The sequence below is a fragment of the Hylobates moloch genome, unplaced genomic scaffold (genome assembly GCF_009828535.3).
Source record: "Hylobates moloch isolate HMO894 unplaced genomic scaffold, HMol_V3 SCAFFOLD_23, whole genome shotgun sequence".
In the NCBI taxonomy this organism is placed as follows: Eukaryota; Metazoa; Chordata; class Mammalia; order Primates; family Hylobatidae; genus Hylobates; species Hylobates moloch.
The window spans coordinates 26,321,797-26,340,421 of record NW_026652298.1 but is presented as its reverse complement, the minus strand read 5'-3'; the positions used below and the strand labels follow the sequence as shown (position 1 = coordinate 26,340,421).

Here is an 18,625-nt window from a genome sequence, read left to right as displayed (position 1 = left end):
CAGAAATAGCTTGATAGGTTACAGCTGGGCTTTGCCTTATTTGGACGTGGTCTGATCAGTTGGCTGCATGTGATTGGTGAGGCTTGGCTGTTTGTGATTGGTGGAGACCTGGCTCTCTGTTACAAAAAATAGACTCCTAAATTACATTTTGGTTTGTTTACATGCTAAATTAGATTGCAGTTCATTACACAGGAACTCAAAGTACAGAGACAGCCTCAGGCCAATGGCCTCCTGCTTATTTAATTTAACAATTTAGCACAACCAAAGGGAAAAGGGGAAAATGATGAGAACAGGCAATCTGCAGAATAAGAAACCCCAAAGACCGATAAATATGAACTGATATCTTCTTTGTTGATTAGGGCAATTGAATTTGGAAATTAAGTGGCCAGGCACGGTGGCTCATATCTGTAAGCCCAGCTCTTTTCCAGGCTGAGGTGGTAGGATCACTTGAGCCCAGCGATTCGGGAACAGCCTAGGCAACATAGCAAAACCCTGTCTTCCTAAAAAAACAGAATTAGCTAGGCATGGTGCTGTGCACCTTTTCAGCCCAGCTACTTGAGAGGATGAGGTGGGAGAATCACTTGAGTCTCAAAGTTTTGAGGCTGCAATGAGCAATGATTGTGCCACCGCACTCCTGCCTGGACAACAGAGCAAGACCCTATCTCAAAATTTTTTTTGAGAAATATGATGCCATTCCACACCCATCAATATGGCAGTACCAAAAGTTGAGTAGAATGTGGCAAAACGAGGATACCTTTTGTTGGGAATGTTTCAAATACTATAGGTAACAGTTCGGTAAAATCTAGTAAAATTTTGCATTTGATATTCCATAGTGAATAAATTTCCCTACCAGGCACACACCCCAAGAAACTATTCCATATGTGCTCAAGTACATCTCTACAAGAATCCGCATTGCTTCACTGTTTATAATAATACAAAATGGAAACATCTTAAATGGCCATAAATGAGACATATTGTGTGTATTAGCTGCATAACAAATTATGCCAACACTTAGAAGCTTAAAATTAGAAAATGTATTTTCTTACTGTTTCCTTGGAATGGGAACTGGCTGGGTACCCCTGGTTCAGTCCTTCTCACAGGCTGTGATCACGGTGTTGGCTGGGCTACAGCCATCATCTCAAGGCTTGACTGGGTAGGATCCACTTCCAAGCCCATTCACCTGGTCATTGGCAGCCTCAGGCCCTCAGTGGCTATTGGCTGGAGACGTCAGTTCCTTATCACATGGGATTCTCCATTGAGCAGCTCACAACTTGGCAGCTGTGTTCTCTTAGAGTGAACCAGCGAGAGAGTGAGAGAGGGTAAGCAAGACTGACGGCACAGTTTTTTTTTTTTTTAACAGCCTAACCTCAATTATCTCACCACTTCAGTGATATTCTACTTGTTAGCAGGAAGTCACTTGGTCTGGCCCACACATTGTGGTATAGTCACATAATGGATTACTATAGAACAGTGAACAATCCGTGAGCTTAAATTGGATCTCATCAAAACTAAAAACTTTTGCTCTGAGAAAGCTCATGTGAAGACACATGATAGACTGGGAAATAATATTTACAAACCACATAACTGACAAGGTGTTAGGATCTAAATATACAAGGAACTCCCAAGATTCAACAGTAAAAACAAAACAAACACAATCCAATTAGGAAATGGGAAAGCATGAACAGGCATTTCACAGAGCAGGATATACAGATGGCAGAGAAGGACAGGGAAAGATGCTCGGGATCTTTAGCCATCAGGGGAAGGCAAATTAAGACAATGAGAAATCACTACACATCTATCAGAAGGCTAAAATAAAAAGTAGTCACAACAGCACATGCTGACAGGGTTGTGGAAAACCTGGATCCCTGGCACAGTGCTGGTGGGGAATGTAAAATGATACAGCCACTTTGGAAAACAGTTTGGCAGTTTTTAAAAATAAACCGAAACATACAGTTAACATATGACCCAGCAATTATACTCCTGAACATTTCTGCCAGAGAAATGAAAATGTATGCTCAAACCTGTATACAAATATTTATAACAGCTTTATCTGTAATAGCCCCCAAACTGGAGTCAGCCCTGACATCTTTCAACAGATGAATGGTTTAGCAAACTGTGATATGGAGGTTTCACGGAACAGGACTCAACAAGAGAAAGGGCTACACTTTTGATGCATGCAATAACTGGAATAAATCTCCAGGGTATTATGCCAAGGAAGAAAAGCCAATCCCTAAAGGCTACATGCCGTATGATGCCATTTATAGAACATTTTTGAAATGACAAAAATTTTAAAAGTAGGGGAGCCAGATTTTAGAGATGGGGAGAGGTGAAGAAGGGGAGATGGGCGTGGTTTTAAAAGGACAACATGAGGGAGGGATCCTTGGAGTGATGGAACTTTTCAGTATCGTGACACGTACTTATGTGCGTGATAAAATTGTATACAATTCACTATGCACATAGATACCAATAAGTACAAGTAAAACAAGAGAATTTGGAAGAAGCTTAGATTGAATCAATGTCAATATCCTGGTTATGATATTATACTCTAGTTTTGCAAAATGTTACCACTCGGTAAAGTATACATGGAAACTCTATTATTTCTCACAACTACATGTGAATCTATAATTATCCCAATGAAATTTTCAATAAAAAATAAATGAACTAGGGTTCAATACAGCAACATAAATAAATCCCAATTGTGCTGTCTGCTTTTTTTGATATTTGAAAAATATATTTTAAAAGTTCCTTAAAAACATTATAAAATTTTTATTATGAAACTTTTCAAACATATAAGAAGTAGAGAAAACAGTATAATGAATATAGCTACCAGACAGCATTTGTTTGCATTTTGCCACATTTTACTCAATTATTTTAAATTAAATGCAGACATCATAACATTTCACCTCTACATATATGAACTTGCATCTCCAAAATAATGAGATTGGCTGGGTGTGTTGGCTCATGCCTGTAATCCCAGAACTTTGGGAGGCTGAGGCAGGTGGATCACCTGAGGTCAGGAGTTTCAGACCAGCTTGGCCAACATGGCAAAACCCCATCTCTACTAAAAATACAAAAATTAGCCAGGCGTGGTGGTGGGCACCTGTAGTTCCAGCTACTCAGGAGCCTGAGGCAGGAGAATCACTTAAACCCAGGAGGTGGAGGTTGCAGTGAGCCGAGATCAAGCCACTGCACTCCAGCCTGGGTGACAGAGCGAGACTACATTTCAAAAAAAAAAAAAAAAGAGATCACTTTCCTACTAAACCATAGTACCATATTGCACCTAACAAAATACATACAAATTCCTTAATATCATCTAATATGTTGCTCCATATTCAAATTTCTCCATTTGTTTCAAATGTATATATATACACATATATATATATATATAAAACAGTTTTTTTAAGCCAGGATCCAAACAAACATCATGAGTTACATTTGATGTTTATGTTTCTTACAACCCCTGAAATCTCATATCAATTTTCATACATCGGTTACAATATTTTTAGTAACCTAGGACACCCTGGGTTACTTTGGGCTGTATTTTTGGCATCCCTTATGGAGTTCTTATCAACACTACCTTATCTTTTGTAGGATGCTGACTTTGTCAGCTAGAACTGCTATAACAAAATACCAGAGACTGAGAGGCTTAAACAACACATTTTATTTTTCATGATTCTGGTGGCTGGGAAGTCCAAGGTCAAGTCATCTGCAGATTCAGTGTCTTCTGAGGGTTCTCTTCCTGACTTCTAGACAGTTTGCTTCTTGCGATGTCGTCACATGGCCTTTCCATGGTGTATGTTCTTGGAGAGAGTTATTCTGCCTCTTCCTCTTCTTAGAAGGACGCTAATCCCATTATGAGAGCACCACCCTCATGACCTCATGTAAAATTAATTATGTGCTAAAGGCCCCACCTCCAAATATCATCACATGGAAGATTAGAATTTCAACATACAAATTTTGGGGAAACACAAACATTTAGTTCATAACAGAGCCTGATGAGTATGTTATCTCATTTGACTCAGCAACATGGGACACCCTAGCTTTCTTAATTATAGATGAGATAATATTAGCTTTCATTCAGGGTAAGTACTAATGAGATCACATCTTAGATAGTTTCATCTATCTATCTATCTATCTATCTATCTATCTATCTATCTATCTATCAATCAATCAATCACAGATAGAAGAAACTGAGTTTCAGAGAGGTCAAGTGACTTTCCTAAGGTAACCACTAGTGGCAGAACCAGTCCTACTGGCTCATCATCTTTCTACTGTGTCATTTCCTAGGAGCACACAGAGAGAGGCAGCATGCTGACTTCCAGCTGGCAGGTTCCCAGAGCTGGACTAACCTACCACACTTTTGAAATCATGCCAGATGTCTATGGCCATACGACCCTGAACGTGCCTGATCTTTTCTGAAATCATGCCAGGTGTTCTTTTGATGCTAAAGGCAGAAGTGCAATTTATCCAACATGGCCAGAGGGCTGGAGGGCTGGGCTGCATCCCCATCTCTGCCCTGGTCCACTGATTTGCATGTACTTCTGGTGGCCAGCCATCTTCTATCAGCTCCACCATTTCCCTGGAAGTTGGCCTAACTTGCAACTGCCAGTGCCTGTGTCTCTTTGCTTGAAGGCTCTCTTTGATCATTGGAGTCCACTCCGCCCATGGGCAGAGGCTAGAAGGGGAGGCCAGGAGGGTTGGGAAATTAACACCCCCCAGGAGTAGCTGCCAACCTGTGACAATTGAAAGATGGGGAATGAAGACCCAGTTCCCAGTCTCCCTGGTGGATGACTCCGAGGTGTGCATTCTATATTGGATCCAGAGTATGCCAGTGTAGGTAAGCCCCAGTTACCCATAATAATAACTACCCCCTTTATATGATAACTTATCTGATTATACCCCCTTTGTATGAATTACCTGATAACACCCCCTTTATATGAATTTCCATCGCTTCCCTGTCTTCTCTTCTCCCTGCTCATGTGGCCTTGGATCACTTCCTAATAAGGTACTTGCAACTTGAATCCTTATTTCAGGGTTTACTTCTGGAATAACCCAAATAAAGACATTTCCCTAAATCTGTGGCCAGAATGGCCAGGAGACATGGCATTTGTTTTCTTTTGCACAGAATTCATGTCGACTTACCAGGAAAAGGTTTGAGATGAAGAAAAGGTTGAGAACCTAAGATGAAAGGTCTTCTCCCACACATGAAAGCTAAATGACCTGGGCTATAGAGAGTTACCTATATACCAGATCTTATGTGGAAGGAGAATGAAGTCCCTAAGTGTAAGATACCCTTAAAAGATATTTCATGACATCCATTAAAAGAGGCCCATAAATCCAGAGACTACTATTCTGTTAAGAATCTGTGAAGTACAATATTCCTTTTTCTTTTTTAGTAGGGGAAAAAGATTCTGCATAAAATTCCACTTTTAATTAATAACATGTAGTTAAACTAATATTGGTTCATTAGGTAGAGTGAGAACTTCTACCGAGGACAACTTTCAAAGGAGTAAAGTACCAATCTGATCTATGTTGACTATAAAACATTTCTCAAGCAGCTTAGCAGAGGCAAGACAAGGCCGATTTATTTAGATCGTTAACCTCGGGAAATAAACCTACAGAGTGGGGTGCGGGGTTTGTAAAATGGCAACCTCACCCACCCTGGGGTGCTTTGCTTTCCAGTGAGAAAGGGAAAACGATGGAAAAGCCAGGGTATTAGAGGCCATAATGCTACACAAAGAACTTTGGAGGGTATGTGCCCCCACAGCTTTCTCTCCCTCTTCCTGGAGCTAGCTGGAATTGAATGTGAACACATCTCTGCTTTGTTCAAAGGAGCGTCTCTCCCTCCTTGGGTTGGGGCAGTTTATCACCCAACCTGTGGGAAAGGCCACAGAAAGGATTTCTGGCTATATTAACAATGCAGTGATTTAACAATCATAAATCCCAGGAAGATCTGGACAAAAAGCAAAGAAAAAATAAACCAGAAGTGCAGACGAGGGGTCATCCACCTTTCTCAGGAACATGCAAGTGTAGGGGCAGCAGAGCAGGCTTAGACTCAACGGCCACAGCTCAGGTATATTGCTTTATTGCCATCATGGGCTGAGACTGTTACAGCTTGACATTTTTTAAATTAATTTTTATTTTTGAATAATTTAATGTTTGCAGAAAAGTTGCAAAAATAGTACAGACAGTTCCCTTACCTAGCTTCCTCTTTTGTAACCTCTTATATCAGCATGGAATGTACATTTGTCAAAACTAGGAAACCAACACTTGTCCATTACTCTCCGCCAAACTCTAGACTTTATGCAGATTTACCAGTTTTTCCATTAATGTCATTTTTTGTTGTTGTTGGTCTAAGACCCCTTTTAGGATATTGCTTTATACTTCGTGGTCATGTCTCCTTACTCTCCTTTGGTCTGTGACAGTTTCTCAGTCTTTCCTGTTTTTTCTTGGCCTTGAAAGTTTTCAAGAGTACTGGCCAGGTGTTACGTCACCTGTCAATTTGGGTTTCTCGTGATTAATCAGTCTGGTGTTGCAGTCTTGGTGAAGAATACTATGGAGAAAAGTGTCCTTCTTGTGACATCGTGTCAGGGGATGTATGCCATCACCATGACTTTTCACTGGTTGATGTTAACCTGATTACCAAAGTCTGATTTTTAAATATCTGCTTTCTATTTTTAGGGCAGCAGCACGCCTGGTAGAAATGCTTCTCTGGGACAGGAGGGTCTTAGGGTTGAGCCAAACAGCGCATCCTGGAATAGGATGAGAACAGGAGGTCTGGGTGTGGCAGGGAGGCCAATTTGTTGATAATAGCTAAAGATTATCTTGCCGCTGGCCAATGGTACGTTCCCACCGTGAGACGTTAGCCAACTGGACAAGATATATGAAAGAACTATTCTTCGCACATTGAACAAAGGCAGTGCAGGACTTTGAATGTTTATAGCTACTTCATTTGTACTACTCAAAAGCTGGAAAAACCCAAATATCTTTCAATATGTGGATGGATACATGAATGTGTATATTCATACAAATAAATACTTTTCAGCCACAAAAAGAATAAACGAGGGCTGGGCGCGGTGGCTCACACCTGTAATCCCAGCACTTTGGGAGGCCGAGGCGGGTGGATTGAGGCTGAGGTCAGGAGTTCAAGACCAGCCTGGCCAACATGGTGAAACCTGGTCTCTACTAAAAATATAAAAATTAGCCAGGCATGGTGGCAAGCGACTGTAATCCCAGCTACTCAGGAGGCTGAGGCAGGAGAATCACTTGAACCTGGGAGGCGGAGGTTGCAGTGAACTGAGATTGCGCCACTGCACTCTAGCCTGGGTGACAGAGCAAGACTCCATCAAAAAAAAAAAAAAGAATAAACGACTGGCATGTACAACAATGTGGATGAATTTCAGAGACATCACACTGAATAAGAGCAGTCAGACACAAAACACAAAAGAGCACATGCTGTATTATTCCATTCATAATGAATTCTAGAACAGGAACATTAATCTATAGTCACAGAAAGGGCTGACTACAGAGGAGAATGAGGGCACCGATTTGGGTTTTGTATTTTGATTGGGATGCTGGTTATGTGAACAACCATTTGTTGAAACTCATCAAGCTGTGCTCTTAAGATGGATACATTTTATTATCTAGAAATTATGCCTCCAGGATGCTGATGTAAAATGTAAAAAGAGAAAGATATCAGTAGGGATCGAGTCAGGGAAGTAGTTTTAAGCCTAAGGTTTATAGAGAGAAGAGGGTAGGATAATAGGAGAGCACAGAGTGAGGTTGATATCTAGGAGTGTCAAAGGCAGGGTGGGAAAAATGGAAAGTTATATGAAAGATATATCAGCCCCCCAAAGTGATGAGATTACAGGTATAAGCCACCATGGCTGGCCTAAAATTTACGTTTTTAAATTCTAACCCCCAGTGTGATGGTATTAGGATGTGGAGCCTTTGGGAGGGGAAGTTCAGACTAGGAATCAGAACAGCTCTGAGAGTGCTGAGTGCCCCTTGTAGGTGGTGCCTGAGGATGGGACAGTGACCGGAAGACGTGACTTCCTCAACACACCTTCCTACTCCTAATCAGGATTTTCTTTGATCCTCTCTCACAGCACTCAATATTAAGTTCTTCTGAAACTGATAACTCTCATTTTTTAAATGAGATGGTTAAATGCTTTTCTAAAAACCCAAGTTGAATATGTAAACTTCTAGAGATGCAGATGAGAAAGTCAAGGTCTAGTTAAATTTATTTGTTCATATACCAATTTTAATTATGTGTATATTGGACTTTGTATTGAATTAAATGCTTGTGTCTCCTCAAAATTTATATTTATGTATATTGTTTGTTTGTTTGTTTGTTTGTTTGAGACAGGGTCTCCCTCTGTTGCCCAGGCTGGAGTGCAGTGGCATGATCTCGGCTCACTGCAACCTCCACCTCCCAGGTTCAAGGGATCCTCCTGCCTCAGCCTCCTGAGTAACTGGGATTACAGGTACACACCACTGTGCCTGGCTAAATTTTGTATTTTTCTAGAGATAGGGTTTCACCGTATTGGCCAGGCTGGCCTCAAACTCCTAACCTCAAGTGTTCTGCCTGCCTCAGCCCCAACAAAGTGCTGGGATTACAGGTATGAGCCACCATGGCCGGCCTAAAATTTACATTTTTAAATTCTAACCCCCAATGTGATGGTATTAGCATGTGGCGCCTTTGGGAGCTAATTAATGAGGTTGTGAGGGTGGAGCATCATGAATGGGAATAGTGCCCTTTTTTAAGGGACCTACAGCACTCTCCCATCCTCTTTCTGCCAAGTGAGGATACGACAAGTAGTCAGCTGTCGATAACCTGGAAGAGAGCTCTCACCAGAATCTGATCATCCTAACACCCTAATCTCAGAATTCTAGCCTCCAGAGCTGTGAAAAAGGAATTTCTGGTGTTAAAGCCACCCAGTCTATGATGATTTGTTGTAGTAGCCTGGACCTATGAAGATGGCCTCTTTATATGTGTTGTGGCACCTGTGTCTTCACCAGGCCCTCGGTCACCCAGAAGAGGGGTTCTAGAAGTGAACATTGCTGTATGCTTGCCTTTGTGGCGGGGGCGGGGCACGGTTGTTTCAAGGTTAACTGCTTTTGGGACAGCTGACATGTGGACGTGGCTCGAGTGGTTCATTAGCCAGTTGGCTACGGTGTGGATTCAGCAAGGGGGAGCTGGAAAGAATATCCACCCCAGTAGAAGGTACCCAGGAGGTACCCGCTCCTCTGAATTGTATGTAGTCTATTTTAAAAGGATCCTTTAAGGAAGTTCTCTCCGGCTAGTTCCTTTGGCCAGATTTCTCTCCGTTTTGGTTACCCAGAGGAAGTTCACTCACATGGTCTGTAAGCTCAAAGCTCTTGACAGCTGCCCCTAAATTAGCTTCTGAGTCTCCACGAAAAAGACAAATGCCAAGGGAAGAGCCCAGGGCTGTGCCCTAAACAATTTTATTATGAGCTGGGGTGGATATGACTGTCTCATACCCACTCATATCACCACTTATTTATAAATGGGTTTCAAGATCTCGGGTTACATCAGAGTAGTTCCTGCTGTTGTACCTTTGAACCCACTGCCCCTCACACTTCTGCTGGAATATTCCGCTTCACATTTCCTCATCTATCTGCCTGGAAACCTCCTATCCATCCTTCAAAAGCCCAGCCTGGCCAGGTGCAGTGGCTCACACCTGCACTCCCAGCACTTTGGGAGGCTGAGGCAGGCAGATAACTTGAGGTCAGGAGTTCGAGACCAGCCTGGCCAACATAGAGAAACCCCGTCTCTACTAAAAATACAAAAATTAGCTGGACGTGGTGGTGTGTACCTATAGTCTCAGCTACTCGGGAGGCTTGAGTAGCTTGAAGAATTGCTTGAACCTGGGAGGCAGCGGTTGCAGTGAACCGAGGTCACACCACTGCACTCCAGCCTGGGCAACAGAGCGAGACTTCGCTTCAAACAAACAAACAAACAAGCAAACAAAACCCCAAATCCCAGCTGAAGCATTCTCCTTTTTCTGTGGTTTCCCCTACCATCTCCAGTGGCTCTTCTTCTGCCCAGCCACTGATAGAATTAACTCCTCTTTGCTCTATGCTGTGCTGTACTTTGTAAGTGCCTCTATTGTTTATTATGTCAAGTTGCAACCTCTCTTTCTCCTAATAGACTGGAAGCATCTTTGGGGGGGAAAAAAACCTCTAATTTCTTTTTCTACATCTGTATCACAATGCGTGGCACATAGTAGGCGTACAGAAACTGCTGGAGTGCGGCATTCTAAACAAATTCAACCTCTAGTTGCTTATCTTGAAGGCCGTTTCTAAGAGCTGAAGGATCACCTGGGTGACTAGAACTCCACCTGTTTTTTGACTTCCTGCATCCACTATGGTGTCTTTAGAGGTCTCTTAAGGCATGGTCCTTTGCAACCCTTGATAAAGCTATTGGTCAAACCAATCACCTCTTCTCTCCACTTACTTACCCTTTGCACATTTCTCGAGAATCTGCTGCTTTGCCAACTCCTTGTGGTTGCAGAGTTGTCTCATTTTCCTTCTCCTGGAAATCCAGTGAACTAGACAGGGATTATCATCCCCATCTGGGGCTCAGAGAAATTGAGCCACTTGCCCAAATTGCATACTTAGCAAGTAGAAAGTGGGAATTGAAAGCGGATCTTCTGATTCCAAATCAAAACCTCATGTTCTTTTCAGAATGTTAGAGTTCCCTCGCCGATGTGCCTAGCACTGTGCCATGTATTATAAAGGATGTTGAAAAGATGAAGTTCATCACCTTGTGGAAGAAGCAGACACATTTTAGAAGCAAAGAAACAACACAGAGTTAATGTGGAGAACAGAGGATGAGATAGGGGAAAGAAAAAGACGACTGCTGACAGGCGGGAGCTGGCCTGGCATGTCCGGGTAGTCTCTCCCGCTGTCCTCCTGAACAGGAACAATTTCACAAATGATAAATGTCAGACAAGGACCACTCTGCAGCTAATGATGGAGCAAGACAAACACAAGACTGGCCCATAATTGTGTCTGAGCACAAACAAAAGCAAGAACATTGTGCAAAGCATAAGAATCATAAAATATCTTTATTTCCTGCCTTACGCCTGCTTCTTTATCAATAATAATAATAATAATAAATAAAGTAGAGTTTTAGGTCAACCTCATTCCTCTTGACCCCTAGATAAGCCCTAGTCATGGAATTGGCCTCCCTTCCTGACATATCCAATCCCTGCTCCCTTGAAACCTCTTCCACAGTGTACGGCACAAGCCCAAATCCTGCAAGAAGCTCCTGCTCAGTCTCTTACACTGATGCCTCATGGTTCTCCATGGTGCACCATTTCCTCCAATGCATTCGATCAATAAACCCTACTTTGTTTGATGAAAGTGTGTTTCTAGTAGTCGTTGACTAATGGATATCCACAAATGGAAAAGGACATGGTGGGACATGTACGAGAAACACCAGATGAGTGGTCTGGATATTTATGACTCCAGGGATTCCACCAGAGATGTTTGGAAGTCTTTTAAATTCAGTTTTCTCCATTTCTCTTGCCTCTTCCATTGTGAGAGGAAATTGACACCCTCTTATTTCTTTTTTCTGTTAGCCATAAGGCCATGGTGTAGAGTAGTAGACTTCAACCTTGGTTGCACATTAGAATCACTTGCGTAGGTTATTTTTTTGGTAGAATTTTATTTTGCTAATTTTTTTTTACAGTTCCCTGAGTTTTTTTTTAAAGTTTTTATTTCCATAGGCTTTTGGGAAGCAGGAGGTATTTGGTTACATAAGTAATTTCTTCATTCATGATTTGTGAGATCTTGATGCACCCATCATACATGCTGAACCCAGTTTGTAGTATTTTATCCCTCACTCCCTCCCCACTTTCCCTCTGAGTCCCCAAAGTCCATTGTATCATTCTTGCACCTTTGCATCCTCATAACTTAGCTCCCACTTATGAGTGAGAACATACGATGTTTGGTTTTTCATTCCTGAGTTACTTCACTTAGAATAACTATCTCCAGTCCCATCCAGGTTGCTGTGAATGCCATTAATTCATTCATTTTTATGGCTGAGTAGTATTTCACCATATGTACAATGAACTCAAATTAGCAAGAAAAAACAAATAATCCCATCAAAAGTGGGCTAAGGACATGAATAGACAGTTCTCAGTAGAAGATATACAAATGGCCACAAACATATGAAAGAATGTTCAACATCACTAATGGTCAGGGAAATGCAAATCAAAACCACAGTGTGACACCACCTCACTCCTGCAAGAATGGCCATAATCAAGAAAATCAAAAGGTAATAGATGTTGGCGTGGATGAAGTGAAAAGGGAACACTTCTACTCTGCTAGTTGGAATGTAAACTAGTACAACCACTATGGAAAACATTGTGAATATTCCTTGAAGAACTAAAAATAAAACTACCATTTGATCCAGCAATCCCACTACTGGGTACCTACCCAGAGGACAAGTAGTCATAATACAAAAAAGATACTTGTACATACATGTTTATAGCAGCACAATTCTCAACTGCAAAAATGTGGAAGCAGCCCAAATGCTCATCAGTCAGTAAGTGGATAAAGGAACTGTGATAAATATATACTTTAGATAGATTTAAAGCCAGCTATGTACCTGGCTTTCAGCTCCAGAGATCCTAACTTAACTGGTGTGAGCTGTGGCCTGAGCATCAGAATTTTTTAAAGCTCCCAGGTATGGCCAACGTTTAGATACATTTGAGAATCACTGGCCCCGTGATATTGTGTGTGCATGTGTGTGTGTGTCTCTGTGTAGAATAGAGTAAGAGGATGTGAATGTATGTGTAACTGAATATGTGACTGTGACATCACATGTGTGATAGAGTAGGGGTGTGTTTGTGTGTGTTAAGTAAAATGAGGTTCTGGGTGTGTGTGCGCTGCAGCGGGTCATGCCTTGGTGTATGAATGTGCACCCTTTCTGTGCAGCCCTATGGGAGACCAGGACCTCAGACAGCTGTGGGGGACCATCATATCTCAGTTTATGATGGGGAGGTCAACTGGAGGATGTCCAGTCTGCAGGCCTCAGCAGCTGGGAAGGATTATGCTAATTGGGGAACTGGGTAGGGAGAGGAGCCTAGGTAAGTGGGGCAGCCTCCTGAGTGGCTGGAGAGAGCTGCTGAAAACCCATTGTGGCTCTCAGGTACCAGCCTGGGGAGGCTGCTCTTGGGGTGCCTCTCCAGGTTTAGTGACTTGGCAGAAGCACATTGGGAAAAGATGGAGAGAAGGATTCCTCTGGCTCATAAAGCTCATCTCCCTAGGTAATTTTGCTTAGAGCAATGGTTCTCAAATTTAACCACATAAAATCGCATAGAGATCTTGTGAAAATACAGCTTGCTGGATCCCACTCACTGGGTTTCTGATTTTCCTTCCTTCCTTCCTTCCTTCCTTCCTTCCTTCCTTCCTTCCTTTCTTTCTTTCTTTCTTTTTCCTTCCTTTCCTTCCCTCCCTTCCTTCCTTCCTTCCTTCCTTCCTTCCTTCCTTCCTTCCTTCCTTTCTTTCTTTCTTTCTTTTTCCTTCCTTTCCTTCCCTCCCTTCCTTCCTTCCTTCCTTCCTTCCTTCCTTCCTTCCTTCCTTCCTTCCTTCCTTCCTTTTTGAGATGGAGTCTCACTCTGTCACCCAGACTGGAGTGCAGTGGCATGATCTCTGCTCACTGCAAGTTCTGCCTCCCGGGTTCACGCCATTCTCCTGCCTCAGCCTTCCGAGTAGCTGGGACTACAGGCGCCTGCCACCACACCCGGCTAATTCAGGTTTCATCGTTTACCAGGATGGTTCGATCTCCTGACCTCGTGATCCACCCCGTTAGCCTCTCAAAGTGTGGTTACAGGGTGACCACCATTTCTACAAGTTTTCAGGTGATGCCACTACTGCTGGTCCAGGGACCACACTTTGAGAACCATTGTTTTACAACAGTGGTTCCCAGGCTCCAGGCCACTGTACCTTGACTCTCCTGGGAAACTTAGAATAACGACATATCCCTATTCCCCATCTTGAACTATAGAGTTTCAGAATTTCTCTGAGCTGCGTCCCAAGAATGAGATTTTTCAGAACTTCCCTGGTGATTCTAATAGCCAGCCAGGGCTGAAAACCAGCCTGGCATGTAAGTTTCATGAAGGCAGACATTTTTGTTGATTTCTGTTTTGTTCACAGGTCTATTCCAAATGCCTAAAATAATTCCTAACACCCAGTTAGTGCCCCATAAGCACTTGTTGAATGAATATGCGACTGTTTCTTACCAGCTACCAGCCTGCCAAGATGAAGACTTACCTGTTTTTGTTTTTGTTTTTTTGTAATTTCTTTTTTTAATTAAATTTTTACTTTTAAGTTTCAGGGTACATGTGCAGGTGTGTTACATAGGTAAACATGTGCCATGGTGGTTTGCCGCACCTATCAACCCATCACCTGGGTATTAAGCCCAGCATTCCTAATGCTCTCCCTCCCCCCACCTTAACCCCCAACAGGCCCCAGTGTGTGTTGTTCCCCTCTCTGTGTCCATGTGTTCTCATTGTTCAACTCCCACGTATAAGCGAGAACATGCAATGTTTGGTTTTCCGTTCCTGCATTAGCTTGCTGAGAATAATGGCCTCCAGCTCCATCCATGTCCCTGTGAAGGACCTGATCTTATTCCTTTTTATGGCTGCAGACTTGTCTGTTAATTCAACATTTATCTGAGCACCTCCTATAGGTAAGAAAGTGTGTTGCAGAACAATTTCATGCAGGTCCACATTGAGGTTCTTGAATTATTGGCTTTTTCTTTGGGTGGAGGAGACAGAGAGAGGTTGAATGGGATGGGTCTTCTAGAGCCCTAAGGTTCAGAACCCTCATGTCCACGTACACCGCCACGAATGCAAAACTTTTGTCTTTTAGCTGTCAGGGAAAAAAAAATGTCAGTGATAAGAGACTAGGCTGGCCACTATCAGCTCCTCAGTCAGCTCTGTCATGCCAAGCACTCCAGCCCCTGTGACAGGGACATGCTGCTTCCAGGTCAGATGTGGTCCTGAGAAGTTGGATCTGCTATGATTTATGTCATCACAGACACCCTCACTGTCAGGATCCGTCCTGCCTGTTTGAATGCCTACTGAGAGCTCAGAATTCTATCATCATTATTTATTGTGTTTATTCCCTACCAAATACATTCATAATGAGATCTTAATGGTGCTGGTTATTTGAAAAAGGAACATATCTGAGGGGGGTGTGTGTGTGTGTGTGTGTGCGTGTGTTTGTGTGTGTTTCCTCTTCCTGTACTAAGGACCTCCTTTTTATAAAATCATCTCCACAGATATGCTGAAGGAAGGAGTATATATTAAATATATATTTGTATAAATATATATTTTATTAATATATTAATATTATTAATATATGTTAATATTATTAATATATTTTATTAATATATGTTAATATTATGTTTCATTAATATATATTAATATTATCAATATTCCTTATATCTTTATATATATATATTTTCTTTTTTGAGATAGAGTCTTACTTTGTCACCCAGGCTGGATTGCAGTGGTGCAATCTCAGCTCACTGCAACCTCCGCCTCCCAGGTTCAAGTGATTCTCCTGCTTCAGCCTTCCGAGTAGCTGGAATTAGTGGCTCACACCACCACGCCCAGCTAATTTTTGTATTTTTAGTAGAAACAAAGTTTCACTATGTTGGCCAAGCTGGTCTCGAACTCCTTACCTCAAATGATCCACCTGCCTGGGCCTCCCAAAGTGCTGGGATTACAGGCGTGAGCCACCGCAGCCGGCCCCTTCGGCATATATTTTTATTGAATGCCTGTAATATGCCAGATATTTGTGCTAGGAACTAGGAATAGCATGTGAGCAAGACCTCATAACATTGTGGTCTGGGACAGCACTGTTCAATAAAACTGCCCTGAGGAACACGTTTTGTATCTGTCTTGTCCATGATGATGACCACTTGCCACGTGTGGCTATTGTGTGCTGGAAATGTGGCCAGTGTGAGCAAGAAATGCATTGTTAAGTTTTGCTTTATTTGACTTAAATTTAAATAGAAATAGCCACATGCTGTGTATAGTGGCTATCATATTCAACAATGCAGAACTGAGTGAGAATCACATATCATCTAAATAGACAATGATAATATCTCTTATGTGCTTGGAAGGAGAAAACACAAAAATCTTTGAGAGCATAGATCAGGGGCATGTGACCTCATCACTGGGGTAATTGAAAGGCTTCCTTGAAGAGTGACATTTAATGTCTTTCAAATTCTGCCTAGAACTTCTCAATGGGAACCTCAAAAGTATCATAGTGAGGGATCAGACATTGTCACATTATTATATACCTTTAATAGTCCTTGTTTTCTCCCCCCTCTAGGAACCCTCCTACCTCCTTGATTCTTCTGTAGCCCCAAACGTCCCCATGCAAATAAGCCCATAAAAGGAGCCCTGAGTCCTTCAACTCAAACATGTCATCACTGTACCCAGGTAAATTAAAATAAAAACTCATGCCATATATTGATTTACTGGTGGTCATATTATAAATGCAATTTGTATGCTGCCTTGTCACCTACTGTAGTGTGGATATTTTCTCATGTGATTAAAGACTCTTCTTAGTCATACTCTTGATGGCTGCCATAATTTTCTATCTTATGGCTATGTATCATAATATTTTTCATTAATTTCCTAACTTTGACATTTGTACACTTTCTTTTATTGCTATTATACTTAATGCTGTGATGAATATCTTTGTGCAGAAATCTTTGTTTGCACTTCTGATATGTGCTCAGGATCGATTCTTACAGGGGTGAAGGATGATGACTGCATCAAAGGTCTTGAGATTTTTTATTTTAGAGGTTTTGATACCTATTGTCAAATTGCTTTCTAGAGAGTTTGCACCGGTTCACAATCTCTTCAGGAATGAATGAGAATCCCAGTGCATTCTGCTATTCTCTTTTAAAAATCATACCACACATGTCTGTGTGTTTCTACAGAGGCTCAATGGCCATTATGTGTAGTGGTTGCATGAAGCTTGATTGCAGTGGTGTGCTGTAATCATCCTCTCAAAAGAGGTTGCTAATTGATGCTGTTCATGCTGGGCTCTCCCTGGTCTTGCCAAATGGAGGGCCTCCATCAAGTCACAGCTGTCTGGAATCCATCTGGCCCTTCAGGGCTGTTCTGTCAACTTTCCTCATCCGCGGGCAGCATTTCCTAGGCACACACTTTCCTTTAATGACACTCCAACAAGCAGGAATGTTTTGGAGCAAAATCTAGGTTCACATTGGCAACACTGGTGTTTGGCTACAAAAGATATCTCAACTAGGGCATTCTTTTCTGTCTGCTGCTTGTTGAGATGAAAGAGCACTGGAATGGGAATCAGAAGATTTATAATGAGACCTGATTATTTTTTTCTGTTAGCCTGTGTGTATTGTATACCAAGAAGGACTTTTTTTGTTGCAATGGACAGAAACCTAACTCACACTACTTAAACAATAGCAATAAAAGGGGAGGATTTATTGTTTCACATAAATGAGGATACCAGAGAAAGGTAGTTTCAGGTATGGCTGGGTTCAGGATTTCTAATAACGTTATAGCCTTGGTCTTGCTTTCTGATGTCTTCATTCTGCATATTTCTATATTGGTTTAATTCTTAGGAGACTGTTCTTTTTGGGGGTTCACAAAACAAGCTCTCCAAATACCCTAGTACAAGGGTCAACAAACCATGGTCCACAGGCCAAATCTGGCTTGCTGTCTGTTTTCCTAAATAAAGTTTTATTGAAACACAGCCACAGTCATTCATATGTGTCTCATCTATGGCTGCTTTTGTTCTAGAGCAAGAGTTGTGTAGTTATGACAGAGGCTGAATATAGCCTACAAAGCCTAAAATAGCATTGCTATCTGGCCCTTTACAGAACTGTTTTGCTGAACCGAACTCTATTATAAAGGTCCATAGTCTCAAAAATTTCTCCAGGTTCACTTACCGTGCCTGGTCAATTTTAGTTCTCCTCCCAACGCACATTCTTGGCTTCATGAAATGGTTTTTGCCTAACCTCTCAGATCCAGAATCCTGTTCTTTGGCCTTTCTACCTGGATAAGACTACAGCCATTCTTAAATATTTTCCTAATTTCCATTTACTGCAAAAGATGGTAAGCATGGCCCTGTTCCCATTTCTGGTCATATTCCCTGGATCCTGCCAGTTAAGAGGGAAAGTTATACAGAGTATCCACTTGCTCAAGGGGTCTGCAAGCGGATAATCCATATCCCTGCCCCAAACCCTGTGTCATGGGGCAGGTTCTGCCAAATCTGAGACAGGTTTAGGTCTGTAAGTGGGGTGTCATCTGCAGAAGTCTAAATGCTTTTTATTCATGAGGCTACTGAGTTCCTGAAAAATGGACTGTGGTGTCAGTCATTGACTCTGACACATGGCTTGGGAGTTTCTCTAGTTCTGTGAGTTTCAAACCCTGTCTATGAATCAGAGAAGAGTAGATTCCTTTTATTATTATTTCAAGTGAAACTAAACAGAAAAGAAATAGGGAAACCATGAGTTTGAGGTGGAGTGTGTACATGTGAGTAGCTGGAATCTTAGCTGCCCTCCAATCTCATTCTCTTTTCTCCAGAAGTT

The 18,625-nt window shown here is 42.0% G+C and overlaps 1 long non-coding RNA gene across 1 annotated transcript in view; it reads left to right on the top strand.

The window, feature by feature from the left end:
* Positions 1 to 16,491, top strand: part of LOC131382340 (uncharacterized) — an 83,188-nt gene extending 66,697 nt beyond the window's left edge. Inside the window, exon 3 of the long non-coding RNA XR_009211743.1 lies at positions 16,381 to 16,491. This is a non-coding gene — a long non-coding RNA (uncharacterized LOC131382340). The remainder of the gene's footprint in view (positions 1 to 16,380) is intronic.
* The last annotated feature ends 2,134 nt before the right edge of the window (positions 16,492 to 18,625 follow it).